Raw genomic sequence first — 16,558 nt, 5'->3', positions numbered from 1 at the left:
AACCAAGATGAACATTATAAAAGATTAGTAAAAAGGGTGGGCAACATATTGAACAGAATCGAGCAAAACATTGGCAACAGAAATTCAAGAAAAAATATAATACTGGAGATAAATAGTGAATCTGAAGGTAAACAGAAGAGGGAAAGGGGGAGAGCAGAACAGCTGAAGCTTAAGGTCAATATCAAACCATCTGAAGTATGGATAACTGGGATCCAAGAGGGGTAGAAGGAGAGGAGGGAAAACAAGGGGGCTGCAGGTGTAGCTCAGTGGTAGAGTGCTTACCCAGCACCACAAAAGGGAGACAAAATATTTGAAAAATGATATACAGACAAATGGAAGATAATAGAAAACAGGAACTGAACAGCCACTTCACAGAAGAAATACAAATGGGTCAATATATGAAAAATGTTCAAAATCTCAAGCAATTACAGAAATGCAAATTAAAACTACACTGAGATTCCATCTCGCTCCAGTCAGAATACAAGTAACAATAAATGTTGGCGAGGATGTGGGGAGAAGTACACTCATAGTATTTCTGGTGGGATTGCAAATTGTTGCAACCACTCTGGAAAGCAGTATAGAGATTCCTCAGAAAACTTGAAATGGAACCACAATTTGACCCAGTTACCCCATCCCTTGGTATATAACCAAAGGACTTATGAAATCAGTATACTACAGTGACACAGCCACATCAATGTTTATAGCAGCTCAATTCACAATAGCTAAGCTATGGAACCAACCTAGGTGTCCTTCAACAGACAAATGGATAATAAAATGTGGAATATATTCGCATGCACACATACATATACACACACATATGTGGTATGTATATATGTATACACATACATGCACACACTGGAAAATTAGCCATAAAAAAAGAATGACTGCTTTATGACTTTTGCCAGTAAATGGATGGATCTGGAGACTATCATGCTAAGTGATATTTTCCAATCCCAAAAAACCAAAGGCAGAATGTTCTGATATGCGGATGCTAACACACAATGAAGGAGGGAGAGGGAAGAATAGAGGTTCATTGGATTAGACAAAGGGAAGTGGGGATGGGAATAGGAAAGACAGTAGAATGAATTGGACATAACTTTCATGTTCATAGATGAATACATGACCTTTGAAATGCCACATCAGAATCCCATTCTTGTGGTTATACATAATCAGAATAAGTTATACTCCATGTATGTATAACATGTCAAAATACACTCTACTGTCATGTACATCTAACCAGAACAAATAAAATATTTGAAGAAACTGATGAGACTTTTTCAAAATGAGTGCAAGACAAACATCATAGATTCCAGATTCTTTAAGCATCCCAAGCAGGATTAACATAAAGAAAAAATGCCTCCAAGGACGTCAGAGTTGAACTGCTAAAACTCCAAGATAAAGAGAGAACCCATCAAAGTAGCCAGATGAAAACAGAGGACTTTATGTAAGAATGACAGCAAGCTTCTTGTCAGAAAACATGCAATCCAGAAGGCAATGGAACACTAGCCAAGCGCTAAAAGGAAAAACAACTTCCCCCACCAAAACTCTAGCTTACTAAATTGAAAAATACACCTAAAAGATTCTGTGTACCCCTAGTGAATACATCTTTTAACATAAAGGAGATAATCTAGATCAAATGGCCAATTTCTTGGAAGGCAAACAAATATGCTTTGAATAAGACAATGTCTATTAAAGAAATGGAATCAATAGTTAACATTTCAACACAGAAAGTATCACACCCGCAGGGGCTCTCAGGCGACTTCTACCAAACACTTAAGGGTAAAAGCAGACCAATTCTCCATCATTCTTCATAAGATAGTCATTCTGCTTTCATTTCCTAATTCATTCTACGAAGCCAGCATCACCCTACTACCAAAACCAGACAAAAATATAACTATAGACCAGTATCTCTCATGAACATAAATTTAAAAAACCTCAACAAAATATACATAAAAAGAACTAAACATCATAGTCAAGTGGGGATTTGTCCTATGTACATAAGGCTGGCTCACTATTTGAAAAGCAATTAAAGTAACCTATGACACCAAGAGGCTAAAGAAGAAAATTCACATCATAACCATAGATGCAGAAAAAGCATCTGACAAAATCAAATACTTGTTCATGAGAACAAAACCAATCCAAAAAAAGCTCAGTGAAGTAGGAATGGGCAGGGAGCTTCAACATGATAAAGAATATCTACAAAAACCCCATAAATAAAATGAATATCATACTTTATTGCTGTTATGGTTTGGATGTGAGGTATCCCCCTTAAGGTCACATGTGAGACAATGCAACAAGATTCAGAGGAGAAATGATTGGGTTGTCTTAACCCAATCAATCAGTGAATTGATCCCTGATGGGATTAATTGAAGTGGTAGGATGTGGCTGGAAGAGGTGGGAACTGGGGTGTGGCTATGAGGTATATATTCTGTGTACACTACAAAAATACAGTCAGTTGGCCTTGGACAGCCAAGGCCCCACACATCAATCTAGATGTGGATCTTCTTCTTCCTTTACAGCAATTAATTCAAAATGGATCACAGATCTAAATGTACAACATAAAATACAAAACATAAAACCCCTAGAAGATAACAGAAGAAAATCTAGATTTCCTTGTGTTTCACAAGGGCTTTTCAGATAGGACACCAAAGGCAAAATCCATTACAGAAAAACTGATAAACTCAACTTCATTAAAATAAAAATATTGTACTCGGCAGATATACTGTCAAGAATTGAGAAGACAAGTCAATGACTGGACTAAAATATTTGCAGAATTCCTATGGGATAGAGAACTATTATCCAAAATATACAAATATATTTTTTTCTCAGGAGATACTGGGAATTGAATGCAGGGGTGTTTTACCACTGAGCCACATTCCCCAGCCTTTTAATAAAAACCCTATTAAAAGCAAGCCAAAGACCTTGATAGATACCCCACCAAAGATGATATACAGGTGGCAAACAAGCATAAGAAAAGATGCTTTAACATCATAGGTCATCAGGGAAATGAAAATTAAAACAAGAATAAAATACCACTAACACTGGGTGTGGTGACACATGCCTATAATCCCAGAGACTCAGGGGGCCAAGATGGGAGCATCGCAAGTTCAAGGCCATCCTCAGAAATTTAGGGAGACCCTGTCTCAAAAAATAAAAAGGGCTGAAGATGTGGCTCAGTGGTTAAGCACCCGTGGGTTCAGTCCCGAGTGAAAAAAAAAAAAGAAGAAAAAGAAAAGTAGTACCACTACATACCTATTAGAATGGTCAAAATCTAGAACCCCAATGCCATCAACTTCTGGCAAATATATGCAAGCAATAGAAATTCTCACTCATTGCTGGAGAAAATACAAAATGTAATACCCACTTTGGAAGATAGCTTGGCGATTTCTTATAAAACTAAATTTTTTTTTTTTTTAAATAACCCAGCAATTGCGTTCCTTGGTATTTACACACAGGAGCTGAACACACATTCACACACAAACCTACACATGGACATTTACAGCAGCTTTATTAATAATTGTCCAAACTTGGAAGCACTCAGGATGTCCTTCAGCAGGTGAATGGATAAACACACTGGTGCATCCAGACAATGGCAAATTACTCACTGCTAAAAAGAAATGATCCCTGAAGTCATGAGAGGGCACAAAGAAAACTTAAATGCAGGTTACCTAAATGCAATCAGTAAATTATGATGTATGATTCTGACAATACGACATTCTAGCAAAGGCAAAAACATGGGGACAGTAAAAAGATGGGTGGTTGCCAGGGGTTTGAGGGAGAAAGGTAGAGATGAGGGGGAGGGCAGAGAGAAGATTTAGGGCAGTGAAACTGCTCTATCCCATACACAGAGATATCACTATACATAGTGACATAGGATGCACACCACTACCAGGGACCCTAGTATAAATCATGTACATCTCTATGATCATGCACATCAGTCCTGATCTGTCACCTGTAATGAATGCACCATTCTGGAGAGGAAAGGTGAAAATGGGGGAGGGGTTATTCATGTGTGAGGGCTCTATGGGAACTCTGTGTCTTCCTTTTGATTTTGCTATGAAACTGCTCTAAAAAATTTAACTCTTCTAAAAACTATAATAAAGAGTCTGACCCCATATTTGATGTCTGACCACTGACAGCTCCTACACCTATGCACCCCTCCAATTCTCGCCTGGCATTCCTGCCCCATGTATGAGTGTGGAAGTTCAAATTACCCCATTCCTTCTGTATACAGGTGTCTTTACCTTGGCCCCACACTGTGGCTACCATAGAATCCAGGAACACTTGCTCCTCCCTTTGCTCAAGCCAACTGCTCTGACCTGGGTGCCTGTACTACTTGCCTCATGAAGCCCACTGTATGAGCACGAACCTCCTCACATCCTTTTGCTGTATGAATGTGGCATCATCAGAATCAACAGCAAACCAATTTTGGTTTGATTGGGAGATTGGTTGTTCATGGAGGGAGGGATCAAAGAGACAAACACACTTAGAAGAGCATCCAGAAATATGAAACAATTAGAAGTAAATTTAACAAAATTGGTGCAAGACTTATACAGAGAAAACTGCAAAACACTGAGAAAAATTAAAGATGACTTAAATAAACAGAATGAGATCCCACGAATGGGAAGACCCAATATTGTTATTATGTCAATTAGACCCAATACAATGCAAATCAAATCTTAGTAGGGGGTGTGTGTGTGTGTGTGTGTGTGTGTGTAACCTGACATGCTGATTTCAAAAGGTATATGGACATCTAGGGGCGTGTAGCTCAATGGTAGAGTGCTTGCTCAGCATGCATAAGGCCCTGAGTTCAATCTCCAGCATCAGTTTAAAAAAAAAAAAAAAAAAAAACAACAACAACAACAACCAAAGCAAAAAGAAGTTTATGGAGAGACACAGCACAATGAAACAGTTGCAGTTATATAGTTGTACAAAGAAATACCACAGCAGGGAAGGAACCACAGCATCTCACGTCAACATTGTGGAAATCTAAAAATATACTCAGAATATAAAGAAGGTTGTGGCCTGAATTGATGTAAGAAAATTTAAAGCATGAAATTAACATATGAACCACATATCAGAGCCCCAAAATATATAAAGCAAACACTGAGATGTTGAAAGGAGAAACAGACAGTTCTATAATAATAATGTTTCCAATACTCAGATTTCAATAATGATGCATCAAAAAGGAAATAGAAGATGTAAATAACACCATAAACCAATGGAACCTAACAGATAATTACAGAACACCCAAACCAACAACAGAATACACATTTTCCCTCAAGGGCGCAAGGAAGAATCTCCTAGAAGATTACATGTTAGGCAGTAAAACAAGTCTTAATAAATTTAAAAAGACAAATCTACCAAGAATCTTTTTAGATCACAGTAGAATGAAACTAGAAATCGATAACAGAAGGAAAATTCACAAACAGGTAGAAATTTTTTAAAGTTTTAAAGCAATTTATGAGTCAAAGAAGAAATCACAAGAATTAGAAACATGCCAAGACAAATGAAAAACACAAAATACCAAAACTTAAGATATACAATGGAAACAGCACTGAGGGAAATTTATAGCTGTAATTGCATACATTAAAATAGAGAAAGATCTGAAATAAAAGCTTAACTTTATACTTCAAAGAAACAGAAAAAAAAACAACCAAAAGCTAGCAGCAGGAAGGAAATATAGATTAGAGATAAATAAAAGTAGAAAAACAATAAATAAAATCAATTAAGACAAAAGTCAGTTCTTCAGAAAACAACAAAATTGATAGTCTTTTCTTCCTTAGGTACAAGTTTAAGAAAAAAGTCTTGGAGATTCACATTAGTAGTGCATTCAAAATCAGCAAACTCAGAAATGACAGTATGGATATGACTACTGACTTTACTAAATGCAGGTTTAGGTTTTATAAAAAAGATTATAAGAGTATTATAATCAATAGTATACCAATAAATTGGATAATCTAGAAGAAATAGACTAATTTCCAGAAACAACCTACCAAAACTGAATCATGAAGAAACAGAATATCTGAAAAAACTTATAATCAGTAAGGAGATAGAGTCAGTAACCAAAACCTCCCATCAAAGAAAAGCTCTGGACCAGATATCTTCATGGTGAACTCTACCAAACATTTAAAGAATTAACAACAACCCCTATCTAACACTTCCAAAATATTGAAGAGGAGGGGAAACTTCCTAATTCTGAAGCCAGCAGTACTAAGCTATCAGGCAGACACTGCAAGAAAACTACAAGCCAATCTCTCTTATGAAGAGTAAAGAGTCTCAACAAAACACTAGCAAATTAATTTCAGCAATATGTTAAAAGGATTCTACACCATGACCAAGTGGGTTTTGTTCCTAGAGTGCAAAGATGCTTCAATATATGAAAATTATTCCATGTAATACACATTAACTGAATGAAAGAAAAATCATGCAATAAAATTTAACACCCTTGAATAATTAAAACAACCAAAGAAGGAATAAGGGGAAACTTCCTCAACACAACAGAGGTCATATATGGAAAAAACACACAGCTAACATCATACTCAATGGTGAAAGAGGGAAAGATTTTCCTCTAAGATCAGGAACCAGACAAGGATGCTTGTTTTTGCCATTTGTATTCAATATAATATTGGAAGTTCCAGCCACAGCAATTAAGGGGGGGGGGAGGGAAATCAAGTTGAAAAGAAAGATGTAAAATTGTATCTGTTTGCAAATGACATGATCTTCTATGTAGAAAACAGAAAAATTATACACAGAAAACAAAATAAATTCATTAGAGCTATTAGAGAAGTTCAGCAAAGTTGTAGTATACAAAAATTTCTATACTAACAATGAAAAATCTGAAAAGAAATGCCATTTATAATAGCATCAAAAAGAAAAAAATAGTAGGAATAGAGAATAAACTTAACCAAGGTGTTAAAAGACTTCTACATTGAAAACTACAAAATGTTGCTGAAAAATTTAAGGACAACATAAAAAAAGCAAGACATTCTATGATTGTGGACTGGAAGAGTTAATATGCTCACGATGCCAATACAACCCAAGGTGACATGACACACAGATTTAACACAATTTCTATCAAAATTCCAGTAGCATTTTTGCAGTAGAAAAGCTCATCCTAAATTTTTATGGAATCTCAAGAAACCCCCAACAGCAAAACAAACAAACAGGAAACCTTGAAATAGAAAAAGCTAAAGGATTCACAATTCCTGACTTCCCAAATTACCACAAAGCTACAGTAACCAAAACAGCATGCTAGCGACATAAAGACAGACATTCAGACTAATGGAATAGAGAGCCAGAATTAAATCCTTGCATAGATGGTCAACTGATTGTTTTTTAATAGAACATGGATGTTTTAATATGTTTCATACTGCAACGAAGACACTGAACACTTAAAAACAATTACATTGATAACAATAAAAATAACCAATTCCTCGGTGCGAGGTTGTGGCTCATTGGTAGAGCACTTGTCTAGCACATTCGAGGACCTGGGTTTGATCCTTTGATCCTTATTTACAAAAATAAAATAAAGGTATTGCAACTAAAAAATAAGTATATATGTTTTAAAAAATAACCAATTCCATAGAACACTTGCAAATGCAAACTTTTTCCTCCAAAGAAACTTGTTTTCACACACCTAAGTAACAAATGACATTATAGTCTTCAGATTGCAAAATATGTCCAGAACTTTTGATTCTAAAGAAACTGATGTGCGGTGATTGAGAAAAAGAATGTTGCTTTGTCCAACATCAAATCTCTTATATTTTTATAACACACTTTTTTTAGTGACCACATGTTTTTCTTATTTATTAAATGAAAACCTAGACATGTCTGCACATAACAGTATTCCTATTTCCAAACGCTATTTCAAATGAGAACACCTATGGCTGATCCCGACTTAATCTTAGCCATATGCACACATACATGTGTGAACTCCCCCCAGCCCCTTGAAAATAAGACCACTGTGGCCACAGCAGCAGTGGGGTAAGATCACTGTAGAAGATGACACAGTAGTTAACACTAAGTCACATCCTGTTCCTGAGAACTCTGCTCAAGCACAATTAGGGTCATCCACCTTCCTGATAATGAGTGAAGAGCCTTGTTTCTGGTGACAGAGGCAGGCCCCTCTAGCTACCAAGAAGTGAGCAGCTACTAGCAGTGAAGGTCACTGATTTGCATAGAACTAAACGGTCATTATTGACATATGCTTTTAAAGGCTTTAACCTTTTTCATCTGGCAAAGACCTGCATCTTAAATTTGATTTAGTTATCTATGTACATTTTTTGTTGTTGTTGTTTCTAAGACATCTAATTAAAACCCATGAAACCCTAGGACACAGCCTGTGCTGCTCATTGCCAGTCAACTCTGTTGGTGCCTTTGTACACGCAGGTGCAAGAGGAGATGTGGCAATCATCTGGCTGTGAGGCAAAATTAGGCCACAGTAAGCATCTTGATGCAGTGCTCCATCAGGCAGAATGCACCCAGGACAGCATGAGCTGGAACTTAAAATCCTCACCAACCACAGTGATCAGACTTACTTCAATTCTCAAGAACACTGTGGTCAGATGTGTGATCAGAAAATGTTGGACTTTAGGGCTGGGGATGTGGCTCAAGAGGTAGCACACTTGCCTGGCATGCGTGCAGCCTGGGTTCGATCCTCAGCACCACATACAAAGATGTTGTGTCTGCTGAAAACTAAAAAGTAAATATCAAAAATTCTCATTCATTCTCTTCTCTCTCTCTCTCTCTCTCTCTAAAAAAAAAGAATAAAAAAAAAAAGAAAATGTTGGACTTTAAAAATACAAATTTTTACTTGGGAGCCATGGTATATGCCTGGAATCCCAGTGGTTTAGGAGGCCAGGGAAGGAGGATCATGAGTTCAAGGCCAGCTCAGCAACTTAGAGAAGCCCTAAGTAACTTAGCAAGACCTGCCTCTAAAGTATAAAAAGGGGCTGGGAATGTGGTACAGCACAAAAGTATCTTTCCATGGGGAAGGGAGAGTCTTTTCAACAAATGGTGTTGGGAAAACTAGAATGCCACATGATAAAGCATGAAGTTGAACTCTTGCCTTTACCATATACAAATATTAACTCAAAAGAGATCAAATACCTAAAAGTAGATCTCAAATTATGGAAGCCAGGTGAAAAACAAAATAGAGAAACTCTTTGTGACATTGGATTGGTGCTGCTTTCCTGGATGTAAGATTGAAATTATAGGAAAAAAACCCCCATACTTCCTCAAAGTTAAAAAAAAACAATTAAAAAAAAAGAAAAGAAAAAGAAAAAATAAACTGTACTTCCTCAAAGTTAAAAACTTGTGCATCAAGGGACACCATCAACAGTACACCTAATAGGAAAAAATATTTTCAAATCATATATGCCTGATAATGTACCAAGATCCAGTATGCATACAATCCAACAACCACCACCAACCAACTCACATAGAAAAGGACTTGAATAGACCTTTCTCCAAAGAAGATCATAAATGGTCAATGAGCACATGTCAAGATGTTCGGTGCCACCAGTCTCTGCAGAAATATGAATCCAAACCATGATGGGATACCTCTTCACATCCATTTATGTGTGGCAAAAAACAAAAGCAAAATGGAAAACAGAGGCTGGCGAGGGGGTGGAGGAACTAGAGCGAGGTAGCAGCTGCTGAGGAGTAAAATGTAGCAGACAATGTGGAAGACAAGTTAGCAGTTTCTCAAAAAATTAAACAGTATTACCACATGGTCCAGCAATTCCACTCCTATGTATATACCAAAGAACTGAAAGAGAAGCCTCAAACAGATACTTCTGTATCAATGTTGTAGCAGTGTTCATCACAATGGCCAAAAGGTAGAAAGAACTAGACTGTCTCATAACAGATGAGTGGATAGGCAAGACATGGCATATACATACAATGGAATATTATTCAGCCTTAAAAGAGAAGGCAGTTCTGATACAAGCCACAGCATAGATGAAGCTTGAAAAACCCTTTGGCATCCAGCATCAGGTTATGTGATAGGATTCTACTCACTTAAGGTGCCTAGCAAAAGCAAATTCAAAGACAGCAAATGGACTAGAGATTAGTAGGAGCTGGGGAAAGAGGCACAGGGAGATACTGTTTGATGGAAACAGTGCTTCTGTTTGGAAAGTGACAAAAACATTTTAGAGGGCTGGGAGTGTAGCTCAGTAGTAGAACACTTGCCTGGCACATTGTGAGGTCCTGGGTATGATCCTCAGCACAGCAAACCCCCCCACCACCAGATTTTTTTTTTAATTGGAAATAGATAGTGGGTATGCTAGTGTGACTACACTTAATGCTACTGAAGTATATGCTTTAAAATTTTTTAAATGGTAAATTTTATGTTACATATGTTTTAACAAACAAGCAAACAACAACAACAAAAAAATCTCCAAAGCATGGAATTCAATCCTGGATATTGTTAAGTGCCTCCATATTATGAGAGAGAAAAGCACTAAGACTGGAGGACAGTAGTTTCTGGAGTAGGGAGATGTACCCAGGGGCTTCCACTTGCACCTGTTACTCAGGTGACATCTGTCTCAATCTAGGTGACAGGCACAGAGGTCTGAAATGGGGTAATAATCAAAGTTGACAAGATTAAGAGCAACACGGGCAGCTTCCCCAAGAGGCGCTGAGCCAACTGTGGAGAAGTGAAGACAGACCCTTCCCTGTGGGGTGGGGGTGGCAGCAGTTGTTTCCTCTCCTTTGCCGCTGGCATTCCAGGACCCCACCTCCTGTCACAGCTCTGCCTCCAACACCTTCCTAAATGCCACAGTCTGCAGTAGCCTCTAACATGAAGGGGAACTTTAATTGTTCTGAGAGTTTGAGGTCTGGCTTGGGACTAGCCACAGATCTCTCCGGCCCTTGGGCAGGGATGGGATGAGCCAGATTGGGAGTAAATTGGGGCATATCTGTCTGTACTCCTGCTAGAGGAAATCCCCTTAGGTGCCTCAGCCTCTTTGCTCAGAAACGCAGACTGGGATCTGCTAAAGGAAGGAGATGGCAGCCCCAGGGCCCTCGCTGGCTCTCAACCTCCCTGAGGTACGTAGCACCTAGCCCCTGCCCACTCGCCTCCCCATACCAAGGCAGGGGCTGGGGTGAGCTTTCCTCTTCTCCCCCAGCAGTGCTGGTGCCCAGGCCTGGGAGAACTTCCTGCCCCCGAGACTTACCAAGCCCCTCAGAAGATAGGCCTTGGGCTGGGGGAAACAGGCACCTGTCACTCAGGCTCTACTCTCAGTGGGTCTGCAGCCTGGGGCAAGGCTCATCACTGTAATGGGAATAAGGGGGCAGGAGAATGGGGCCAAAATGGGGGCTGCTACCCAAAGGGAATTCTTGGAGGGCAAGGACCCCTGAACCCCCAGGACAGTGCCCTATCAGGCTCCCAGACTGGATGGATGGACATACTAGTGACCGAGGGCAAGAGCTACAGGGAAGAAACCCTTCCCACTTCCCAGAGCTATCCAGACAGGGAAGGAACCCCCTGGAATTAACAGTATGGGAGATGGGTGGGAACAGGATCAGAGAGAGGAGGAAGGCAAGCGTGTTCATCTAGGTTGGTGCTGGAGCAAAAGGAGGGGTTCTGTCTACAGTGGGCAGGATTTGAAGCATGTGGTGGAATCCAAGTCTTCCTTCTGACTCTGGACCTACCCTATTTTCTGGTACCAACTTTGGCTAAGCCTGATCTAGGGCTCCTGCCAAGAGGAGAGGATGCGACCTGGTCCACCCACCTTGCCTGAGGGAGAGATTTCTACCTGTTCTACCTCACAGTCCAGGAGAGAAGACTTTCATGCCACATACGCCCACCTCCTGGAGCACAGGGCAGCCCCCCAAGCTCTACCACCCATCTGGCAGGTCAGCCTGGGTGCTAGCCCCTGTTGCTGTGGCATGGGCTGTTTGGGAAGTGAGACTTTTCAAGTTTAGACTGCCAGCCCAAGGCCAGTGATGGATATGGTATGGGTCAAGTACAGAGAAGAAACAATGAGAAGTAACAAATACAGGCTTCCCACCCTGCTCTTTTTACTGTTAACTTTCATCAAAATAGTCCTTTGTAGTTTCAACTAAGAATTCTCATTTCCAGTTCTCAAATCAATAGATAAAAACAGGTTTGAAAAATCTGCCCAATGTTGTGGTCAGAACACTGATTATCTTATATGACAAGACATTTCCTGCAATTCTGAACATGTGACCAGTTGCATAAGTTTTTATAATTTTGATGGAGTTAAGATGCAAAAGAACCACAATCAGAATAAAATGCTTGCCCACTGTTTCAGGAGCTCCACACTCAGAGCACAATCTGTCTGCAGAATTGTGCAGCTTCAGTGCTGATGGAACTTTCTGAAAGAACATTCTGAACAGGGCTCCTAACAGCACTTCCTTCCCACCCATTTCTTGGGTGCACACATGAGCATGTTTCCTGCCTAGCTTCTGCCTAGTGCAGTGTACTATGTGAGGGTTACATCTTTTGGGTCAGTAAAGTCCTGCCTTGCTTTGGGCAGTCACCCAAGAAGAGACAATGAACTCAGATGGGCTGAGCAGTTCCAGCCAGGGTCTTCATGCCCAGTGATGCCTGAATCTATTTTGGCCTTTGAGATGCTCAGGCTGAATGATAAATAATGATCCTGCTTTGGACACAACTGGGGAGCATGTAAACCTTTCCAGAAGGTAATGAACATGTTGGATTTTTAAAGATGCACCCCTTTGTCTCAACACTCCCACTTTCAGGAGTTTAACCAGAAAAGAACACTGCAAAACTGAAAAACAAGCACAAGGGGTCCATCCAGCATAGTCTATACCACAAAAAATTATACATAACCTAACTGTTCACCACTAGGTACCAAGAGATGGCAGATGAGGTTCCCACACTAGGCTGGGCCTCATTCAGGTAAGTGAACCTATCTGATCATGGAGTGCCACTGCACCAAGAAAACCATGGTATAGACTCAGAATCAAACCAGACTAACTCAGAACAGTTGGAGCAACTGTCCTGCTGAGTGTGTCAGGTGGTTTATCCCATTCGAACCCCCAAAGACACAGGTGTTGGCTGGGGTCTCCATCCCATGCCATCACCATCAGCCCATAACTGATAGGAAACAAGCCCCAAAGGTCAAGTCCCTATCTACACCCCCTGTCAAGTCACAGTGGAGCCACCCCACCACAGGCCTGACCAATGAAGCCACATTAGGGAAGCCAAAAAGCTGTGGTCAGCATATGGAAAGGGTTCAAGCCACCAAGTATCCACACCAGAGCTTGGGCACTGAGGAGGTAGCAGAGGGTTGGCTGCTTTCCTGCAGCCTCAGAGGGCCTACCCAAGGACACCACCATCTTACTGCCCAGCCCTGTGGTAGGATGGTGGCCCAGGGTAGGAAGGATTATTGAGATCAATCCTGAGCTCAGAGCTAGTGACAGTCCAGTAAATGATACAGGGCATTGCTCCTTCTCCCATAGAAACCTCATTGCCATCCCCAACCAAGGCCACCCAACACCCCCACCAAGATGCCAGAATGAGCTTCCTCATGACCCCAGGTCCTTATGGTTCTAAGACCCCACCTGGCCTGGTTCCTGCTCAGCCTGCCACCTCTCACGTCACTCGCTGGCAGCTTGCTCTCTGAGCTCAGGTGCTCAAACCCCTTTCCCCACTGGGGCGTTGGCACATACTGCTCCCTTCTCCAGGCAATGTCTGGACTGGTGCGCACCTGACTCACCCCTTCCCTCAGGACCCTCTAAGGCCTCTATTCCTGGGAAGCTGTCCTCCTTCCTGGAGCTGCTTTGTAATTACTGGAACCTCAATTAATTAGCAGTGAGGTGACCTGTGGAAGTTTCATCTCTCTGACAGGGTACTGCGGCCTGGCCTCCCACTGTTTGCTGGGCCTGGCCTAAGGCTGTATTCTAATGCTGTCTGAAGGGACACAGGTGGGGGACAGGCCTGCCTAAGGCCTGTAACCAAATGTCCTGGGGAGTCCAAGATGGGATGCTGAGCCCATAGGTGTGTGCCAAGATGGACAGGAGCACCAGGGAGGGGGGCACAGGGAATGTTCTGGATGCTGACATGATGGAAGCTATCTGGACACATACACAGATGAAAAGTACCATAACACACACTTTACTGTACGACTACTGTACTTCAATTTAAAATATTTTTTTTTTTAGTAGAGTCATCTCTTCTTCAAAAAGCAGGCTTTTTTCCCTAGGGATTTCATTTCCCACATATTGATATATAAAAACAACCCCATTGGAAATTCTCCTCTTCTCCCGAAAGAGCTAATTGCTTGCTCTTCAGAGAAGACTTCTGAGCCGTGAAGACCAGGCCACCCTGCTCTTCCCCAGTACCCAGCTTCTCATCCCTGATAATTACACAGAGGGCATTTGGTGAAGCTGCTGAGGTGGGACAGGGCAGGACACAGGCTGCTGAGGAAACCCCTCACCACTGCAAGCCCTCTAGTCTGATGCCACATGGAAGGCCAGGCTGTCCTCCCAGCTCTGTGGGGCCTTGTGGTGTGACCAGAGCAGGATTTCCCATTGGTAACATGTGGCCGACAGCCTCGCAGGGCAATGCCAATGCTTGTGACTCCTGAGACTTGAGGCAGCCCTCCCCCCCTCCCCTCCTCCCCTCTGCTGCCACTCAGTGCCTCCCTGGACCATGGGTCCTTGTATTCTGCATTCCAGAAAGCGTCCTCTGTAACACCCCTATTCTCCAGCTGGTCTCATCCCTTTCTCAAACCTCTGTAGTGAGCTCTATCAAAAGCAGACAGCAAGGTGAGAAAACCTAAAGTCCCAACACCAGAGTGGAGCCTGGGCTGCCCTATCACAGGGACAGTTTCTTGGGTCACCTGTAGTTTTTCCCCTCATGGACACATCTGTAGCTTCAAAATGAGCATCCCAGGTGTGTTTAGGAGGCCGGGCACAGCTGAGGTTGCTGTTAGGGTGACTCAATTTCCTCAGGTCCCCTCAAAGAGTCATGATTCTGATAGATGAAATAGGAGACTCAGGCTGGCCCCCAAGGATAGGGTCCTTCAGATGTGCCCTTGCTCTGGGCTTCCTGGATACGTGGGCCACACAGCAGAGGGCCTTGGATGAAAGTGGGGACACAGAGCTTTCACTAGAGCCAGTTGAGGGGAAGTCAGTTGAATACAGTGTCCTGGCTGGTATGCAGTAACACAAGAGTAAGGTGAAGATGAGAGGAAAACCAACCTCTTTTCCTCCGTCAAGGGTGCTGAACACCCTCCCTACACCAGGTTCAGCACAGGAGCCAGAGGTCACCATAAGATTGTGTGATGGTTTAGATATGAGGTATCCCCCAAAAGATCTTGTGTGACTGGGTTATGAGAGCTGTAACTTAACCAGTGCATTAATACCAATAAAGATTAACTGGGTGGTAACTGTAGGCACGTAGGATGTGGCTGAAAGAGGTCGGTCATTGGGGCTGTGCCATGGGGGCATATATTCTGTCTTGTGAGTGGAGCTCTCTTTCTGTTTCCTTGTTGCCAAGTCCTGAGCCGCTTTCCTCCACCACACCCTTCCACCATGATGTCAGGCCTCACTCAAGACCAGAGCAATGATGTTGGCCATCTACAAACTGAGACCTCTGAGATCATGAACCCTAAATAAACTTTTCTTCCTCTAAAATTGTTCTTGTCAGGTCTTTTGGTCACAGCAACACACAAAACAAAAGCTGACTAAAATAGGCATCCTGGTGGCCATAAGTCACCAAATTCCTGCTCAGCAGGAACCATCTAGAGTTGCCCTTCCAGCCAGGTTCCTTTCCTTACATACATTATTTGGCGTACAGTGCAACTCCCAGAGTGAGGCACACAGCAGGCACTCAATAAACACATGCCACATGAGTGGTGCATAAAAATGCACTGCCCATTCCCAGATAGGGGAGAGAGACTTGGAATGTGAGGCAGAGAGGCACAGTGACTTCTCTTATAAGGTCACAAAAGCGCTACTGAATTCTCCCATTTCTGTCTACCCCATGGACACCAGCTGGACTGGGCTCCATCATTTGTCTCCCCAGGACCCTCTCCAGGGTCCCTGATGCTGCTATGCCAGCCCACAACCAACTCTCCATAGCAACCATGGTGATCTCAGGACAAGGTGCACCAGGAACCAGCAGGAAAAGATATGGGTGAGTGTCTGCTTGGACTACACCAAAGTGATTTCAGGAGACGTCACTCATAGGAGACAACTAAGACCAAAGACCTGCTCTTTACAGTAGCAGCAGGAATATGAACAAGAGAAGTCATGTCACATATAAAATATTCTTGCCATGAAGTCTGTGTCTGAATCTGACCATATTTCTAGATCCATCCACCAACTCAAAGGAAATGCAGAGTAACATGTGAAAGGGACACTGGGGACACTGTCTCATAAGACAGTTTGCTTTCATTTTGTATAGCTTTGTTATTATGATAGCAATGAATTAGAGATATTTAAGATTCAACAATTAGAGACATTTTAAGATTCAACAATTAGAGACATTTAAGATTCAACAATCTCGGGCTGGGGATGTGGCTCAAGCGGTAGCGCGCTCGCCTGGCATGCGTGCGGC

The 16,558-nt window shown here is 41.8% G+C and overlaps 1 protein-coding gene across 1 annotated transcript in view; it reads right to left on the bottom strand.

Annotated features, from left to right (window-relative positions):
* The window catches only part of Chdh (choline dehydrogenase), a 29,360-nt gene that overhangs the window by 6,775 nt on the left and 6,027 nt on the right, over positions 1 to 16,558 (bottom strand). The gene's annotated exons all lie outside the window — the stretch shown is intronic.

Source organism: Ictidomys tridecemlineatus, chromosome 2, assembly GCF_052094955.1.
Source record: "Ictidomys tridecemlineatus isolate mIctTri1 chromosome 2, mIctTri1.hap1, whole genome shotgun sequence".
Classification (NCBI taxonomy): domain Eukaryota; kingdom Metazoa; phylum Chordata; class Mammalia; order Rodentia; family Sciuridae; genus Ictidomys; species Ictidomys tridecemlineatus.
The sequence above is the reverse complement of the archived record's forward strand: the minus strand, read 5'-3'. Positions and strand labels throughout refer to the sequence as shown.